At 39.7% G+C, this 20,006-nt stretch overlaps 1 pseudogene; it reads right to left on the reverse strand.

Annotated features, from left to right (window-relative positions):
* Nucleotides 1-844: 844 nt before the first annotated feature.
* Nucleotides 845-17,751, reverse strand: LOC129651015 (bile acid-CoA:amino acid N-acyltransferase-like; annotated as a pseudogene).
* Nucleotides 17,752-20,006: the final 2,255 nt, after the last annotated feature.

Here is a 20,006-nt window from a genome sequence, read left to right on the forward strand (position 1 = left end):
GCTGGCCCCCAATCTGGAAGCATATAACCTACACCATCATAACTATCAAAACTACTTTCCTAAACTGAAATTCTGTGAATCTTAGATTGCTCCCCCTTGAGAAATGCTGTACATATTTAGACACATAAAAATATTTTCTTTAGTTAGCTTTTGTTTAATTATTGATTGTAGGCTGATTCAATGTTACCTCCGTAACTGCTTCCATATTGTCTTAATATATTTTTTACTCAGGTCTAGTTTTCCAAACGGAGAAGGCAATGGCACCCCACTCCAGCACTCTTGCCTGGAAAATCCCATGGATGGAGGAGCCTGGTGGGCTACAGTCCATGGGGTTGCTAAGAGTTGGACACGACTGAGCAACTTCACTTTCACTTTTCACTTTCATGCATTGGAGAAGAAAATGGCAACCCACTCCAGTGTTCTTGCCTGGAGAATCCCAGGGATGGGGAAGCCTGGTGGGCTGCCGTCTATGGGGTTGCACAGAGTCGGACACAACTGAAGCGACTTGGCAGCAGCAGCAGCAGTTTTCCAAACCAATGAAGTAACCATGAGCATATTTTTTTTCTTTCTTTTTTAAAATACTTATTTATTTATTTGGCGGCTCTGGGACTTAGTTGCAGCATGTGGGATCTTCAGTCTTTGCTGTGGCATGTACGCTCTTTCTACTTGCAGCAATCTAACTCTTAGTTGCAGCATGTGGGATCTAGTTCCCTCACCAGGGAATGAACGCAGGTACCTTGCATTGGGAGCATGGAGTCTTAGTCACTGGACCACCAGTGAAGTCCCATGAGCGTATTTTCAAATATGAGAAAACTAAGCATATTTTAAATTTTATTTTATTTAAGTATAGTTGATTTACAATGTTGTGTTAAAAAGCATATTAATTTGGGTTTTAAGAAATCCATTTGTCAGCACCTGGTTCTATTGTTCCATGAAAATCAAGTGGAGGTCTGGTAAAGCATCTTATTCCTTCTCTATTCCAGGAATATTTGCTCTTTTCTGAGATGACGGGTCACAACTGGAATAAGGTGTTCCCTGAGAAACTTCTGAATTTCCTTCCAAGAATGTTCATGTCCAGCTGTGTGTGGGAAAAGGAATCTCCTCCTCAGTGCATGGAGAAGTGGAGATTAGAGATCCTGGAGGCACAGCACGGGAGTTGGGGCTGGGGGGAGGCTGTATCAGGTGGCCCACTCCAAAATAATACAGCAGAGTCCAGTTGTTCCTCCCACGTCTCCTCAGATGTTCTGTGCTTGCTCTGCATATGCTTTCCCTACTGACATTCTTATCTTCTCCCACAATGAAGAGAAAATGTCCCTGGGTCTTTTCAATGGAGAGAAAAGAAGTCTCACTGGCTTCAGCCCTAGTTTCCTCAAATATGTGCTATAACCTTACTAACCCTAAGGCAATGATGGATAGTAGAGGAGAGAATGGCAAGGGCTGATTTATCTGATCATGATATATCTGTGGAATATCAAGAATAAAGTTGGGCTTATTAATAAGCATGGTGGCTGTGACTTCTTTTAGGTGAATAGCCATGGAGAGGCCAATCTCTGCTCCTTTCATATGGAGACTACCCCAATGCCTGGCCCAAGGACCTGTAAAAAAATTAATACAGAAACCTCAAGTAAATATTAATACAACCTGGAGACCAGTGGGAGGAGCTCTCATTTCTGCAACAGTAGCAAAGCCCAACAGGTAGAAAGGCTCCTCTTCTTTCCAGCAAGGACTCAGTCAATGAAAAGTCTTGGGTTCTTTGCTCACTGTAATCCCTCCCATCTTCCTTTTCCCCTCCAGGAAATCCTTCCCCTGCTGTGCAGGGACTTGCATGTGGTTCACCATGGTTCTAGACCTCAACTTGCAATTTCTGCTGATCCTGAATAACCTCATCTTTGCTGGAAAAGCATCTGGCATTCTATTTGTTTTAGGTCAACATTTGGTGGCCCATACAAGGACCAGAGAGCTTCCCTGGTGGCTAGTGGTAAAGAATCTACCTGCAATGCAAGAGACCTAGGTTCCATCTCTGGGTCAGAAAGATCCCCTGGAGAAGGAAATGGCAATCTGGGAAATCCCATGGACAGAGGAGCCTGGCAGGTTACAGTCCATAGGGACACAACTTAGTGACTAATCCACCACCACAAGGACCAGAGGAAACCCCCAAAGACTCTCTGGCTAATGAGCAAAGAGGTGAGGTATCCACAGTTGAGCCCTTTATTGCTCATTCCTTTTCTTGCTGACCTTGTACATCTTTCTCCTGATTCAAGCCTTTGTAGTCTGTGGACTAAGAATGCTGTCTGCCACATCAGTAGAAAAAGGATGTGGTGGCCATTAAGCCATTAGCCACTACAGCCCCTCCTCCGACAGAGAACCCTGAGGGAACTCAGGATGGAAACAAACAGGATGCTGGTCCTAGATGATTGATGTGTATATCAAAGGAATGATTTCGGTGAACCCAGATTCTTGTATCTTCCTATATGTAGAAAAGTACAAATTCATTAATTTGAGATGACCGGTTTTCTTCAATAAATAGTAATCTTTTGATCAGTAAAACCTGGCTTGCAAAAACCTGGTTTTTGTTGAAAAACTCTTACATATCCTGGCTTCTCCCTTTACCTCTAGAGAGCAGTCCCTCAGAGCTATCTGAGAAGCTGCCCCCTCGGCTTAAAGGTCCTCAGTTTGTCCACCAAATAAAACATAATTCTCAACTTTCAGGTTGTGTTTTTCTTTTCTTTTTTTCAGTTGACCCCTCTTTGTACCCTAAGCTCTTCAGGTTGTATTAGGGATCTGTTTTTAGGTTTCACTCTTTCTGGTTAAAGCCTTGTTCTGTATGCAAGTACTCTTTTGGCAGTTCAATCTTATTCTGAGATCAGACTGCTTCAACTGAAATTGGCTGAGAAGCTATCAGCCCAGTTCCTTCAGGTACAGGGGTTGTTTCACTTAAACTGAGTCAGTTCACTGAAACTCAGCCATCAGCCTGTACCTTTGGAATGGGCGCGGTTTCATAGGAACTAGCTGGGAAGACTTTGGCCTGGCTCCTCCAGGACCAAGCTGTTCCCTCAGGACTGGCGGGTATTAGGCCTGCAGACAGTTTGAGCTGCAAGCTGTTAAAACTGAACTGTTTAAGATAGAAATTGTTTAAGCTGTTGGAAAATTATTCTTTTATTCTAGAGAAAAACTCTCTGAGAAATAGTATCCTAGTTATTTATATATCTTGAGGGCACACGGCCCCCCACCCCCCACCCCCACACACACACGCACTGAGATTCTAGTCAATTTTATGTTTAAAATCTTTATTTTTCCTCATGCTAATGGACTGACCTAACCAAAGGCAATTCAGAATATCAATGGCCATTATGGGTAACTTTTGAAATTCCTAAATTTAATTTTCTTAAAACCAGACTGGAATACAATAACGCAAAAATCTTCAGAACTGAATGAAATGCCTATTGTGATTGGTATTTTGGGATGATGGCATAAATGTTAGGTATTGCGTCCAGACAAGAAAATTGAAGCATAACATACTCCCTGTCAGAGCTGGGCCTCCCTTATGTGCAGTTTGCATCTGCGTTATCCATTAACCAGACCGCCTCAAGGCAGGAATGCCCACTTGACTGTAAAAATTAACCTTTTCCCTTCTTCATATACCAGTAATGTTAATCCTTAAAAGATAACATTCCTTTCCTAATCCTGGAAGAGATCGTGGTTACCCATTGCTGGCTTTGTATAGTGCTTGTCGGGACTGTGTATCTCTGATGAATTTCACATAAAACATCAACGTGCCATTTTGATGTATGATCCTTTGTTTCAAGAATGTATGTAACTGGGCCTTGCACTTCTAAGCAAGAACAGTCCTCAGAAAGACTGTCTCCTGGGTTATAATCCTCAGGTTGGCTTCAGTAAAATTTTTTATTTCTCCTGAAGATCAACTGTTGATTAATTTTTCATCCACAGAGACTTCCCAACAGTATCAGAAGTCTAAAACTGCCTTTCTGCAAAATAAGACTTTAAGATTAACCAAGGCAAATGAGCTATTTAAAAAAGATAAAATGATGCCTGAAACCTCAGGTTCTTCATTGGCTTCTTTGTCTAAGCTCTGACTCTGATGTGGGCTTCCCAGGTGGTGCTAGTGGTAAAGAACCCGCCTGCCAGTGCGGGAGATGTAAACACACAAGTTTGATCCCTAGGTCAGTAAGATCCCCTGGAAGAGGGTAGAGCAACCCTCTCCAGTATTCTTGCTTGGAGAATCCCATGGACAGAGGAGCGTGGCGGGCTATAGCCCATAGGGTCACAAAGAGTCAGGCTTGACTAAAGTGATGTAGCATGCACAGAAGCTGCCTCTAATGCCATCTTGTCTCCCTCCCTCACCTCCTCATGCCCAGGCTCTGCCCTAGGCACCACCTTCCTTCTTTCCTTCGATGCCACCTACATTGCCTCTATACCCTCAGTTTTGCTATACTAATTCTCTTACTTAATTTTCTTTTTGCCTGAAACCCTCCCCACCTTTTCCCTCTAAACTTATCAAAGCTCAGTTCAGTTCAGTTGCTCAGTTGTGTCTGCGACCCTATGGACTGCAGCATGCCAGGCCTTCCTGTCCATCACTGACTCCCGGAGCTTGCTCAAACTCATGTCCATAAAGTTGGTGAGGCCACCCAACCATCTCATCCTCTGTCGTCCCCTTCTCCTCCTGCTTTCAGTCTTTCCCAGCATCAGTGTCTTTTCCAATGAGACAGTTCTTCACATCAGGTGGCCAAAGTATTGGAGTTTCAGCTTCAGCATCAGTCTGTCCAATGAATATTCAGTACTGATTCCTTTAGGATTGAATGGTTTGATCTCCTTGCTGTTCAAGGACCTGGTGTCTGGGAAGGGAAACATCTTCCAGGGAGTGTTAATATGGATGTCGTAAGAAGGGAGTCTTTTATCAAAGCTAGTCCCTTTAAAACTAAGCCTTCTGAGGATGCAGAGCCTTCATTTATATTTCCTGAATTAAAGCTGAACTGTGAGCCATAGTCAAAGGTTTTCCCAAAATAACCGAAGATCCTCACAAATTTTGTGAAAAATATAACATCGTTATTCAAACGTATCAATCTTGTTTTTATAACTTACACCTGCTAGTTTCATATGCTTGTCAGTAAAGGACAAGCCCAGGATTAGATGAAAACCTCCAAATGGGAAAATCCTGAAATTTCCCTCTGATGGAGACAATTTTCAAACATTGAAGCATGGGGAAGTAATTTTGGCTTATACACAGCAGCCTGAACTTTGTGTGAATTAAAATAGCTTGTTATACACACACAGCACATCTGCTTTAACCATCAAGGTAGATAATGTGTGTTTTGAAGATAAGGGAAAAAACTCCCTTCTTAGGACATCTATATTAATATTCCCTGGAAGATGTTTCCCTTCCCAGACACCAGGTCCTACTGTCTCACTCTATATTTACTAAATCTGTCTATTTTGGAAACTTGAAGGAATATACCCCTGTCATGTTTGATATATGTTCTTTGTTCTGATAAATATGTAGCTATGCTAAAAACCATTTTTCAACCAGTTTCTCAGAATAATCTGAGAGGTTGTCTCCTGGGTTATAGTCTTCAGTTTGGCTCAAAAAAAACTCTTTCTATTTCTATTACAAGTAGTTTATTGATTATTTCCATCAACACCTAAGATTACAACACAGAGACCAACCTACTAACTTATATGATCAAGTTTAGGCAATTGCTAGGTGACTTTTTCAAAGCCTATTGATTGGAACAAAATTCAGACTTTTTACATGAAAATCTGATGAATCTGCTCATGACTATTACAGTCAACTTCGGTTGATTCCACCCAGATAGCTTTTAACTTTATGTTTATTAATGGACTAAACCAGAACATTTCCTTTCTAGTAAAAAGAACCAATATGGAATGGGAAACTAGAATTTTCCACTCCAGAGTTTAGTTAATCTGGCAAACTCTCTCTCTCACACTCTAAATGAGTCACCAAAATGAAAGACCACCGAAATTCTTAAACTCCAGCAAATGACAATCCCTAAATGAAAACCAAACCCTCCTAGTTTTAAACACCTTCTGCCCTCTAGCCAGTCTTTTTAATGTTCTCCCAGTTCTCAATAATAGGGTTTGGGGGGGACTCCAGGGGCTCTTTCCCACCTTCGCTCTTAATAGAATGGGAGAAACATTTCCACAGATTGGGGATGGGTCTCTTCCTGTTCTAAGTAACACCAGAACCACAGTCTCGGTGCTCAGCACCGCTACTATAAAGTAGCCCCTGCCTCGGAGTACTAAAACAATTCAAATATAGGATCTCTAGTGAACCCCAGAGAGCTTCCTGTCTCTGAACCAATTCCCTTTAGTTTAGGCCCTTTGAGAGATACACACCCTTTTCTCCTTAGCTCCTCTGCCCTTGTCCATTTATTAGGTCGAGACTTCTTAGATAAGCATCATGCCAGAATTTATTTATCCCCAAAAGGAAAAATAATTCTAGCATTTGACAGTAGTCATCAAAGTAACCAATCACATAAATTAAATGACCCTTTGACATCTTTTCATTGCTTCAGCTCTGAGTCCTAGAGCTGATTCTCAGAACACTGATTATTTGTTCTATTGAATTAGCTATGACTTTCCTATGGACAAAAATCTGTAACTGACCCTGGAAAAATTTACAGCACACCTCCCATCATGATTCAGATAGGTCCCTCAAAACCTCTTTCTGGAATTAATCAATACCTTTTAAGTAAAGAAGCCCTTAATGGAAGACTGCAAGTCTCAAGACCTCATTATCCCTTGTACTAGTCTTTCTAATATTTCTACTTGACCTGTGAGAAAACCTAGGACCCAGGATGGATGTTCACCCAGAATCTCCAGGTAATAAACAACACATCCCTCGATGCCTTGTTCCTAACTCTTATATGTTACTAATATCCACTGTCACTAGAAGTAAACTCTTTACCATAATTGATTTATGCAGTGCATTCTCTAGTACTCCAGTTGATAAAGCCAGCCATTCAATTTTGCCTTTATTTGGAAAGAAAGAATTCTCCTGGACACTAATGTCTCAGGTTTCACTGAGAGTCCTTATTTCTCAATTCCTGAAGGCTGGTCTGGATGACAGAGTGTGTGGATGATTTGCTTCTTTGCTCTTCTTCTCAAGCCTCCTCAGAGAAAGGCAGCATACACTTGCTAAAGTATTAGCTTCAAAGGGACATAAAGCCACCAAAATTTCAAAGGAAAATTGCAGTTTGTTCAAACCCAGGTTGATATTTAGGGCATCTGATATCAGAACAGGGACTACACCTAGATCCAGATAGACTTTATAGTGTCCAGAGTTTCCCCAAACCCCAAACTAAACACCATCTGTGACATTTTCTTGCAATAGTTGGTTATGCTGAAATTAGATTCCAAATTTCTCTCTTATGGCCAAATCTCTTTGTGTTTTATTCAAGAATAACAACCCCAGCCCAATTTAAGAGGAAAAACCAGAGGACATGGCTTCTAAGGCCTTAAAAGAGAGCTTGATGAACTCACCTTTCTTGGGGCATTCCAATGATCAGATTCCCTTTTACCTTTTTTGAAAAGGAAGGAGATGCCCTTGGGGTATTCACCCCAAAACACAAGGACCACCACTGACCCATAGGGTATTCTAGCCAGCAGCTGGATCCTGTGACATAGGGACACCAGCCTTGCCTTAGAGTGATTCAGTTCAGTTCAGTCACTCAGTTGTGTCTGACTCTTTGCAACCCCATGAGCTGTAGCACTCCAGGCTTTCCTGTCCATCACCAACTCCTGGAGTTTACACAAACTCACATCCATCGAGTTGGTGATGCTGCCAACCATCTCATTCTCTGTCATCAGCTTCTCCTCCGGCTTTCAATCCTTCTCAGCATCAGGGTCTTTTCAAATGAGTCAGTTCTTCACACAGGTGGCCAAAGTACTGGAGTTTCAGCTTCAGCATCAGTCCTTCCAATGAATATTCAGGACTGATTTCCTTTAGGATGGACTGATTGGATCTCTCTGCTGTCCAAGGGACTCTCAAGAGTCTTCTCCAACACTGTAATTCAAAAGCATCAATTCTTCAGCACTCGGCCTTCTTTATAGCACAACTCTAACATCCATACTGGAGAAGGCAATGGCACCCCACTCCAGCACTCTTGCCTGGAAAATCCCATGGACAGAGGAGCCTGGTGGGCCGCAGTCCATGGGGTCGCTAAGAGTCAGACAAGACTCAGCGACTTCACTTTCACTTTTCACTTTCATGCATTGGAGAGGGAAATGGCAACCCACTCCAGAGTTCTTGCCTGGAGAATCCCAGGGATGGGGGAGCCTGGTGGGCTGCCATCTATGGAGTCTCACAGAGTCGGACACAACTGAAGCAACTTAGCAGCAGCAGCAGCATAAATTCTATGATAAAATAATGCACATAGGCAAGCCTGCCAACCAGAAGGCAGAATCAGACATAACTATTCGTAAAATAAATAACTAAGAAGAACCTGTTGTATAGCATAGGGAATACTACTCAATACTACATAGTGGCCTAAATGGGAAAAGAATCTGAAAAAAAAAAAAGTGCATATATGTATATGCATATGCATAACTGATTCACTTTGCTATATCTTCTGAAACTAACACAACACTGTAAATTAACTATACTCCAATAAAAATTAAGAAAAAAAAAAGATTCTCAGAAGAAATGGGCTATAAGTTGAGTATTTTTGTAAAAAAAAAAATTAGAGCAAACAAGAAGAAATGGCATTCTATGCTAAGTGTAGTAGACATTGTTAGCTGCCTAGACAGGGGCCAGTCTCCACAGTTTTAAAGCTAACATGGCCTTGTTTTTTCAGGGCATAGCAATGTATCTAGTCTCAAAAGATAAATTCTGATGGATGTGAATCCATTCACCTTTGCTACATCCTTTTCAAGCCTCTCCTGGAAAGACAGTAAATTTTACCTACGATCTTGGCTTTTTCCCCGGACATAAAATAGAATAGAATCATGAGGAGAAAGCCAAGTTTCCTGACCATTTTTTCCTGCTTATAATGCTGGCATGTTGATTTAATGCCTGAAATGCCACAGCCATCTTGTGATCTTGAGGAGAAAACCAGGAAATTACAGAAATGTCAGTCCAGTCTCCTTGTTCAGAAACTCCTCTGAGTCTCCAAACTAAAGCTGAAAACACCTATCTCCAGGTCTGTTACATGAGAAAATAAAATGCCTTATGTTGATGCTGCTTAAGCCCTCCTCAGTGACTTTTCTGAAAACATAGCCAAAGCATTCCTAGTGGATTCACCATGGGAATAACACCTGCTAAAACTCAGGAGCAGTGCATTCAGGGGACCACAGTAGTTCTTTATTACTTGAGTTTAAAGTATAAAACAGGAAGTAGTAAAATAAGGCTGGAAAGGAAAATAGCAGCTTGACAGGGAATGGCTTGGAAGAATATGCTAATAAACAGCTTTGATTCTCTTCCTTACACAGAGGAGAATCAGGAGAAATTTTAAAGAGAAGCGTAAGATAAGGCATAAGTAGTAAAGAATCCATTTGCAATGCAGGAGGCCCTGGGTCGGGATTCCTGGGTTGGGAAGATCCCCTGGAGAAGGAATAGGCTACCCACTCCAGTATTCTTGAGCTTCTCTGGTGGCTCAGGTGGTAAAGAATCTGCCTGCAAGGCGGGAGACCTGGGTTCTATCTCTGGGTTGGGAAGATCCCCTGGAGGAGGGCATGGCAACTCACTCCAGTATTATTGCCTAGAGAATCCCCATGGTCAGAGAAGTTTGGAGGGCTACAGTCCAAGGGGTTGCAAAGAGTCCGACATGACTGAGCAACTAACCATATACACACACATACATAAGTCAGATTATGGAAAACTTTATTAAAGATGCTAGGAATCCTGACCTTTATCCTGTAGTAAATTGAGAGACTGTTAAGCAAATGAGTAAAATAATTGTGCTCTAGAAAAACCTAGTCTTATAACACTGACTTGCAAAAATGGAGGCAGAAAAGTCAAGCCTACTGCAATGGTACAGGCAAGAAAGAAGGTGCCTTTTTTTATTACTGGTGGTGATAAAAAGGAAACGTGTCCATGAGCTATTTATGAGGGTAAAATATACAACTCCTAGTTACCAACTTGGTATGGGAGAGCAAAAAAAAAAAAAAAAAAAAAGGAAGAAGGAGTTAAAGATCTTTTTTTAAAAAAAAATAGTGCAAAATAAAGCCTTCATTCTGCTTGAGCACTGACCCCATGCAAGGATAGATTCAGGGAGTCACATCTCTTCTAAAGTCATGTTGATTCCCTAGATTTTCTTAGAAAAAAATTTTTTATTAAGCAATGTTTGTGTTTTTTCTTATTATTTAGAAAAATATGAATAAATATACCACTTGTATCTAGTTGACAGAAATGTGAGAAGTTTTTACAGCAAAGGAAAAAATGAAACAAATTGAGTGAGTCATATGTACTCTCCATTTTCTATCCTACGTAGTAAGAGAAGTAGCTTGAACTTCCACCCTCAACCCTAATTTGGTTTAAAAGAACCTTTCAAGTTCTGAAATTCTATGTCAATATAAAATATACAGAGTCACAGGTATGGCAGGAGAGATGAGAATTCAGAATGGATTTGGCCCTGGAAAATAAAGTAAAGCCAGTATATCATGGATGAGCAACAACAACAAAAACGTGACTCAGATATATATGCAGGCTTTATTTATTTATTTCTGGCCTTTGGCAGAACACTAACTCTTATTACAACTTCTGCCACCAAATTTTGGATCAGGGAATTTAGAGACCTTTGGAAGACACTTCAAATCAACAGAGGGAGAAACAAGACTTCCAAGGAATTGAAATATCTGAGGTCTAGCCTTCTGAGGAACAGACAGTGTGAAGCAAGTTTAATAAAAAATACTTAGAGCTTAGGAAAGAAATCTGGTTTCCAGGCCTGGCTTAGTCACTAACTAGCTATCTATCAGGGAATGTTTAACAGGAGGATTCCTACGTGCTGTTTCTCACAAGTCCTTTGTTTCTTTGTTTCTTTTTAAGCGGAACAGCACGTTGCTCCCAGGAACTGAGGTCATTGTGTGAGACAGGCTTGAATTTCCTTTAGTAAACATTCTCTTTACGACAAAACTGTTTAGTCTTGATACCCTTTCTTGAGATATGGATTGTCTCCTGACTTGTGACCATTATTAATCCCTTGTTCCCTTGGTGACAGTTGCCGTACGTTTGGTTTTCTGATCTTTATCATTGTCGAAAGAAACTTCTTGTACCACAGCCTTTGTATACTCACAGAGAAATCATTAAAGCACCTTTGCTCCATCAGAGCTTGGGTTCTGGTGTCTTTCTTTCTTTCTTTTTTTTCTCTCTCTCTCCTCTGCTGATTCTTTGGAGCGCAGAGACCCATCCTGCTCACTCTCCTGCTCGGGCTTCTAAGACTCTCGAGAAGGCACCCTGTGCCTTCACCCCACCTCGAGAGGGTTCCTGGTGCCTTCGTGAGAGACACAAGTCCTGTGTCAAGGGCTTTATTGTTTCTTTGCATAAACTAGGGAGTATCAGCCTCGCTCTCTCTTTCACTTTCGTATCGTTGCCTCTGGACCACCAGGTCCTGGTCCATTAAAGGACCCCAACAGCTATCTATGTAAATTGGTGGAAACAATGATAGAAAAGACACCAGTACCTACAAGCAGACCCAAGTTAAAAGAGTGAGAAGCAGAATTGCATAACCTCTTAAATTCTTATTTAAGCCAACAAGAGGACTAGCACAATGATAACAATGCCTATTTGATAATTCAAGAACAATTCCATTATATTCATCAAAAATACCTATTTAAAAAGTCAACACATCAGTAGATTGTCAGCAATTGTGGTTCACTTACAATGTCAATTCTGACCATATTTTGATGATCCTTTTATGAAAAAGGATGTAATACAGAGTCTTAATTCATAGATTAATTCTTATTAAGAAAAAGATATTAACAATAAATAAGGGCTAAAATGCGTCAACTCTCTTACAGCAAGCAGCAAAGCACGTTGTAAAATTTTAAGAAGTTACGTGGGTTAGAAAGTACTACAGCATTATGTTTAAGACGTGTCAAGTAACTAAAAATTCAGACCCTCTATTCAAATAAATACAGATTTTCTACCTGGTTAAGTATGGTGATTTAATAATTATCAGAGAAGGTGATAATAATAATAATTCATCAGATTTATTGAGTGTCTAGTGTTGTCAGTTACTCTAATAAGACTTGGCTTTTAGTATTCCCTTTAATTCTCACAATAACCTTGTGAAGTAGTGCCATTACAATATTTTTTAACAGATGATGAAACTGAGGATTAGAAACTTAGCAACTTGCCCAAATTCCCACAACCAGATGGTATGGAGCCAGAAGTGAAAGCCATTTATGTCTGAATCTAAAGCCAATGCCTCTGATTCCATGAAGGACACAGACTAACTATATATTTCATCTTTCTGAGCTGAAGACATAGGATGCAAAATAAATTATGTGAATAGAATTTCAAGTTCACTGAGGGTAAATCACACTTAGAAGTTAAAAGAAGTCATAGAATATCATGGTTATTGAAAACTAGGGACCAAAACTGACTAAAAAGACAAAATTTACCTTAGTATGTCTCAGGACAAAGTTGACAGCTTCCTCAAAATATTCCAAATCTACTTTCTCCACTCTGAAAGGCAGGTCTTCATAGTTATAATAGGCCAAGGCCATGGCACCAAAGCCATGACTGGCCAGGAGACTGGCCTGGATTTCAATCAGTCCACCAATACCACCAAATGAATCAATTACACCTGGGAAATAACCGTCTTCTGCGAAGAAGACAAAAACAAAACTCACAGAACTGAGTATGAAGGGAAGGTGAGAACAACAGAATACTGATAACACAAAGGAGAAATGCACCACAACTTTTAGAGTTAGGTATAAATTTCCAATAGAATCTCCACATTTTCAGCCTTGTATCTGGGGCAGAATTAAAGCTGATTGAATATATAATGAAGCATAATATTCAGAAGTTTCATTGGAAACCATGTTCACTGAAAATGTTGAGTCTCTAGAATCAGAGACCTGAGGACTCATAATGAGTCATTTATATAGTGTTGGAGTAAAGAAAGCCATAGAAATTAGGCCACGGCTTCTTAACCTATAAAGAGATACACAAATAGGCATCAGGAAATCAGTGAAGGTCCTGAGATTATGTGCAAGACTATGTATGTATATGTACATTTTACGGATGAGCATGCCCACAGATTTAATTGGGTTCTCAAAGAAACATATGGCTTTAAAAAGAAAAAAATGTATTGAAATGATTATCTTATCTAAAATCCTGACCTAACATTGCTCTGTTATACTCATCTGACTATACAGTGATGACATTTTACACCAAAATGGGGATGGTCAGGGTATCATTCTATACTTACTGTGTATGCAGCTTGCTTCCAAAATACAGTAGAGCCCACATATTGAAAGTACTTTATTATGCCCTTATTGGGGATATTCTATTATGGTATAAGTGATTTTAGCTAAGAAAGCCTGATCCTATCCATATCTGAGAAGAGGGACTTGGTTTAAAGGAGTATTGGCAATTTTCAAAACAAAATATTGCTATATTTTCTCACCTTGAGAAAAGAAGAAATAAAGTGATATTGAATATATCTTGGTTTAAAAATACTATTTGAATACATGAATAGGGATGTTTTTGCATCTTCTGATTGACAGTACTTAAGAATGCTGAGCATCTTATTCTGGAAAAATGTTGTTGAGAACTTCTTTGAGACTTAACTCTGTTGGCCCCACACAACACAACCCTTTTTTGTACCCCAACAAAATAAGCACCCAAATCAGGAGACCCAGCACACACAAGTCTAAGAGGGTTTATACCTCTTAGCACAACCTAAACCAGCACATAATCCCAAGGTGAAAGCCCTGCATGAATATTCAGATTCTTAACTGAATATTAGAGGCAAGGAAGTTTGTGTCTCTTACTTCTTGATCCCTACACACAATAAAGTTATACTAAATACTGAGTATAAAAAATTTCAAATTTACCCAAAAGAAGTGCATGGATCATGGTGAATTTGCAAAGGAAAGCTTTTTTCCCTTCTGTGCCACCTAAAACTCCATGTTGTCAGAAACCACCTCTAACACTTCGGGTCTCCTTGTCTCAGTTCTAGAAGGTGACTATTAGAAAAAAAAATAAAAGAGGAAATACATCCTGATTCCGGATCAAAGCTACCTCACACACACCTTAAACCTGGACCTACTGAGGGCTATTTCTAGGAAATTAACTTTGCTTCATCCAGCCCCATAATAAACTCTGAAAAATGTAGCAACAGATGTTTTGAACCACTTATTGATATGTTGAGATTACTATGAGAAATTATGATAAATTCTATAGCCATTAGGAAGCATGTTATATTAGCTGCTGGTTTATGGAATATCCTATAAATATGCAATATTTATGCAACTAAAGGGTATAAAGTTCCTTTGCATCCTCTGTGTTTTTTACAATATTTCAATTCATTATATCATCAGTTTACTGTGGCAGTCAAGTAATGACCTATGCCTAAATTAAAATTCAGACATGACAGAACTCCCAAAAAAAACCTGGGACACAGTTTCATAACAGGATGAGGGTCTTCAGATAGCCAGGTTTCACTGTGAATGAATTTCACATAAATCCAAAGCTATGGAAATTTCAAAATGCAGGCACTCTAATAAACTACTGCCATATCCTTAGGCTCCAGAAGTGCTGAGATAAAGCCTGAGTTGGACTAAAGCTATCACCACATTCTTGTTCTGTTCGAAAGTTAACTCTGATTCTAAGTCAGGAAAGGAATACTCTCTATATATCCATTTTTAAGACAAACTTCTAGGAGGAGAAGGGATTCAAAAGAGGAGGGGAAAAGATGACAATAACCATGGTAATTCTATCCGCCTGGAGGGAGAATGCAGGCTCCCTGAAGGCAGCCTTCTTTGACTAGGATCCGGTGATACCAGGTGCTACATACCACCTCTACAAAATCAGACTGACATTTGGAGTAGTGATGGCAACATGGGTTACCATTACGTCTGAATTATAAAGTTTTAATTGGATCTGCAAAGGGCTATTCATCACATCTCTTTTCAATAGTCTAATTAATATCTTCTCAGGTTTCAGGGACCAAAGGAGACCCATGGAGTAGACCCCTACATAATAACCTCCAAGAAAAGGTGCTTGCTCACCAACTTCATTGGCCCTATAGTTGGCTTGAGAATGAAACAGGTTCCCCTTTTCATCTTCCAGTGATTCTCAAAGAAGCTATATCTGAAATGGAGTCAGGCCTGTATCTTGGCTATGTACTGGCTCATCAATAAGAGCACTTGCTTGGGTAGCTGTCAGCTGAACCACTGTTACAGTGTGGCATCTTGGATGATTCTTCAGTAATGCCTTCGGTAAACCTCAATACAGAACGAAATATGGGAGAATGAAACAAGGCAGTGATAGGGTTAATGAAAAATAAACTGGACCAGGAATCAGGCTCCTTGGGATTCAGCCCTAACTCTTCGGTTAGTTAGCATATATCCTGATGTAATCTTCTAGTTCAAGATCCCTAGGAGTGTTCAACAAATCTCTAGAAACTATAAAGCAAGGTGGTAAGTTTCATAAAAATAATGAACCAAGGTTGAGGAAGCAGCAGTCAAAATATGCATGAATGATATTAACTCATCTAAGGAAGACATCACAATCTGCCACCTAGAGCCCTTGAAAAGTCAAGGGCAATGGAGAATAGGAGGGGTGAGAGGTGGGGATGAAAACAGGGAGAACTGATGAACATTTTTCTGTAAGGAACAGATGACTTCACTGCTAATCCCATCTCTGGGTCCTGCAAACAGAATGCTTTGGCATCTAAAACTTTACCTCAAAAGAACATGAAAAAGGATCTTTTCAAAAGAATGAGAATAAAGTGCAGAGGGAGAACAAGGAGACTGATATATATTACTCCCTAGAAAAAAAATTACTTCATAGTTAGGATTTACAAAGAGTCGGACACGACTGAGCGACTGAACTGAACTGAAGCAAAACTAGAAACTGACAAGCCCTTCAGGTGGACAGAAGTGCTTTTTGTTTTCTTTTGTTTCTTTAAACTCATTAGATTGCCAAGAATGCAAAGAATCTAAATGAATTAAACTCTAGCAAGAGACAAGCTCCTCTTAGAAGATATTTTCACTCCTACACAATGACTTTCAGTCACGGCAAAGCAACAACAACAAAAAAACCCACAGGGGAGAAATAGAGAAATCCACAGAAAATTTAATGTACTTTTAATGTATGTGCGTGGGCTGGCTTGATAGTTTAGAATTCTGAGAAACTCCAGCAACAGAGTAAGTCTCGCTCCAACTGCCAACCCTTTCTATAGGACTTGACAATGTGCTCAGGGACAATACATCAGAGTCAGAGCATGGACTTGGCTGAGAGAAATCCCCCTGGGACTTTGCAGGCCTTTATATAAAGCAAGGCAGCTGCCTTCCAAAAGATGGAGGCAGAGTAGCAAAATAGAGAGATATCCCCTGGATCAGAAAGCCAGGAGCAGAATGACAGAGAAAAGACATTTCCTTAGTTACCCTCCTTCCACAAGGATTGTACATCAGAGAGATATATTCCACAGTTAGAAAAGCTAGCAACATGACAATAACATACCAAAAAAAAAATCTCCAGAAGCTCACTGATGTTGAAACCCTAGGCTCTTCTAATGAGAAGGGCCTAATCCCCCAAATATTAGAAGCCAGTGGTGTGCTGAATCAGACAAAGCCCCAAGAAAGCCCATACCCAGCTCAACTACACATCAGATTGATCCAGCCCCTAATTCTAACATTTTGACAGGAGAATGCTCTTTACTTGAGGCAAATATTACTTATTTTAGCTATTGCTTTTATTTTATACAAAATATCCAGGATACAAAAAAAAAAAAAAAAATTATAGGCACAAAAGAAGCAGGAAAATTGACCCTTGATCATGAGAGGAAACATTCATTAGGAGGAGATACAGAAATATTCCAAAGGTTGGAATAATTAGATAGGAAATTATTTTCTTGGTGGAGAGGGAGAAAGATCTTTTGTTTTTTAAATTGGAGTATAATTGGCATGCTGCAGTATATCAGGTCCCAAAGAGTCAGACACAACTTAGCAACTAAACTACAACATAATTGCTTTACAACATTGTGTTAACTTCTGCTGTACAACATGAATCAGCTATAAGTATACATATATCCCCGCCCTCTTAAGCCTCCCTGTACCCCATCTCACCCCTCTAGGTCGTCAGAGATCACTGAGCTGAGCTCCCTGTGCTATCCAGCAGCTGCCCATCAACTACATATTTTACATATAGAAGTGTATGTATCAGCTCCCTTGGTGGCTCAAGGTAACTTAATGACTAAACAAGAACAACGACAAACAAGTGTATATATCAGGCAGGAACTTTAATATAATAGAATGCTATTCAGTGATTTTTTTAAAAAAAGAAAGATTATATTATTGATATATGTAATGTGTATGAATTACAATGGAATGATATGAATTTTTAAAAGCCAATCCTAAATGGTTACATACTATATGATTTCATTTATATGACATTCTTGAGATGACAGAATTATGGGGAACAGGTTAGTGGTTGCCTAGGTTCAGGGGCTGGGATGGGGGGAGATGGCTGTAAAGGGTACTAGGAGGCACTACTGTGGTGGTACAAATATTCTATACCTTGATTGTGTCAATGTCAATATTCATGTTGTGATATTGTTCCACAATTTTACAAGATTTTATCACAGGGAAACTGGGTAAAGGGTCATATGTTCACTCTATATTTCTTACAACTGATAGGAATCTACCATTGTCTCAAGGAAAGAGGCTAATTTTAAAAATAACTATGCTACAAATGCTAAAGGATCTACTGGGAAGGCAGACAAAACACATGAAGAAATTGAGAATTTCATCTGGTCACAGAAGCTATAAACAAAGAATAGCCAAACAGTAAAGTCAGAAATAAAAATAAAATATCAGAAATGAATTCACTAGACTTAATAGAAGACAGGAAACAGTTGAATAAAGGACCATAAACCTAAGGACATTTCCATTGAAAATAGCCAAGCTAGACTTCCCTGGTGATCCAGTGGTTGGGAGTCCATCTTTCAGGGCAGGGAATGCAGGCTTAATCCCTGGTCAGGGAACCAAGATTCCACATACTGCAGGGCAACTAAGCCTGAGCACCTCAGTGAAAGATCCTGAATGATGCAATGAAGATCTCTTGTGCCACAACTAAGGCCCAAGACAGCCAAATATGTAATTTTTTTTTTTAAAAAAAGAAAGAACCCAAACTAAACCCCCAAAAGATAAAAGGGTATAAAAGAACAGTGCACTTGAGATGTGTAGGACAATAGCAAATGCTCTAATAAATGTGTAGCTGGTGCCTTAGAAAGAGGATGGAGAGAGGCACAAAAGAAATGTTTAAAAAAAATTATGGCTGAAATTTTGCCCAAATCATTGAAAAACACTATGCCACAATTGTAAGAATCTCAGCAAACTACAAAGAAAACAATCCCAAGAAAACCACAACTGTGACATTATGGTCAAACTGATAATAATAAAATATAAAGAGCAAATCTTAAAAGCAACCAGAGGAAAATGGAAACATGACTTATAGGAGAACAAACAATGCAAATAACATTTGACTTCCCATCACAAACAGCAGAAACCAGAAGACAATAAAATGAATCTCTAAAATGTTTAAAGAAAAAAAAAATTAAATTCTTTAAAAAAAATACACTTCAAAAATGAAGGCAAAATAAAGACATTTCCAGGAAAAAAATAACAAAAACAGAAACCTGAGGCATATGTCTGCAGTGAGTGAGTGAAGTCGCTCAGTCGTGTCTGACTCTTTGTCACCCCATGGACTGTAGCCTACCGGCCTCCTCTGTCCATGGGATTTTCCAGGCAAGAAAACTGGAGTGGGTTGCCATTTCCTTCTCCAGGAATGTCTGCAGTAGACCAGCACTATAAGAAATGCTGAAATGTTCAAGGGAAATGATACTAGCTGGACAACTGGATCTGTGGGAAAGGATGGAGAATACAAAAAATGAAAATTATAAAAGCCCTTTAAAAAATCTTTACTATATATGCATACACATGTGTGTATTTAAATATAATTAAGACTGTTTAACAAAAATAATAAAAATGCATTGTGGAACCTGTGAATACATAGAAATAACATGTGACAGAAAGATGGGAATGGAGTATAGAATTATATTGTTGAAAGATTCAGTCAGTTCAGTTCAGTCGCTCAGTTGTGTCCAACTCTTTGCGACCCCATGAATTGCAGCACGCCAGGCCTCCCTGTCCATCACCAACTCCCGGAGTTCACTCAAACTCACGTCCATCGAGTTGGTGATGCCATCCAGCCATCTCATCCTCTGTCGTCCCCTTTTCCTTCTGCCCTAAATCCCTCCCAGCATCAGAGTCTTTTCCAATGAGTCAACTCTTTGCATGAGGTGGCCAAACTACTGGAGTTTCAGCTTTAGCATCATTCCTTCCAATGAACACCCAGGACTGATCTCCTTTAGAATGGACTGGTTGCATCTCCTTGTAGTCCAAGGGACTCTCAAGAGTCTTCTCCAACACCACAGTTCAAAAGCATCAATTCTTTGGTGCTCAGCTTTCTTCACAGTCCAACTCTCACATCCATACATGACCACTGGAAAAACCATAGCCTTGACTAGACAGACCTTTGTTGGTAAAGTAATGTCTCTGCTTTTGAATATGCTATCTAGGTTGGTCATAACTTTCCTTCCAAGGAGTAAGCATCTTTTAATTTCATGGCTGCAATCACCATCTGCCGTGATTTTGGAGCCCCCAAATATAAAGTCTGACACTGTTTCTACTGTTTCCCATCTATTTCCCATGAAGTGATGGGACCAGATGCCATGTTGAAAGATTATTGTATTACTATTTTTCAAGTAATAAAAGATTATTTGTAAGCAAACTAAAAT

This window comes from Bubalus kerabau, chromosome 4, assembly GCF_029407905.1.
Source record: "Bubalus kerabau isolate K-KA32 ecotype Philippines breed swamp buffalo chromosome 4, PCC_UOA_SB_1v2, whole genome shotgun sequence".
NCBI lineage: Eukaryota > Metazoa > Chordata > Mammalia > Artiodactyla > Bovidae > Bubalus > Bubalus kerabau.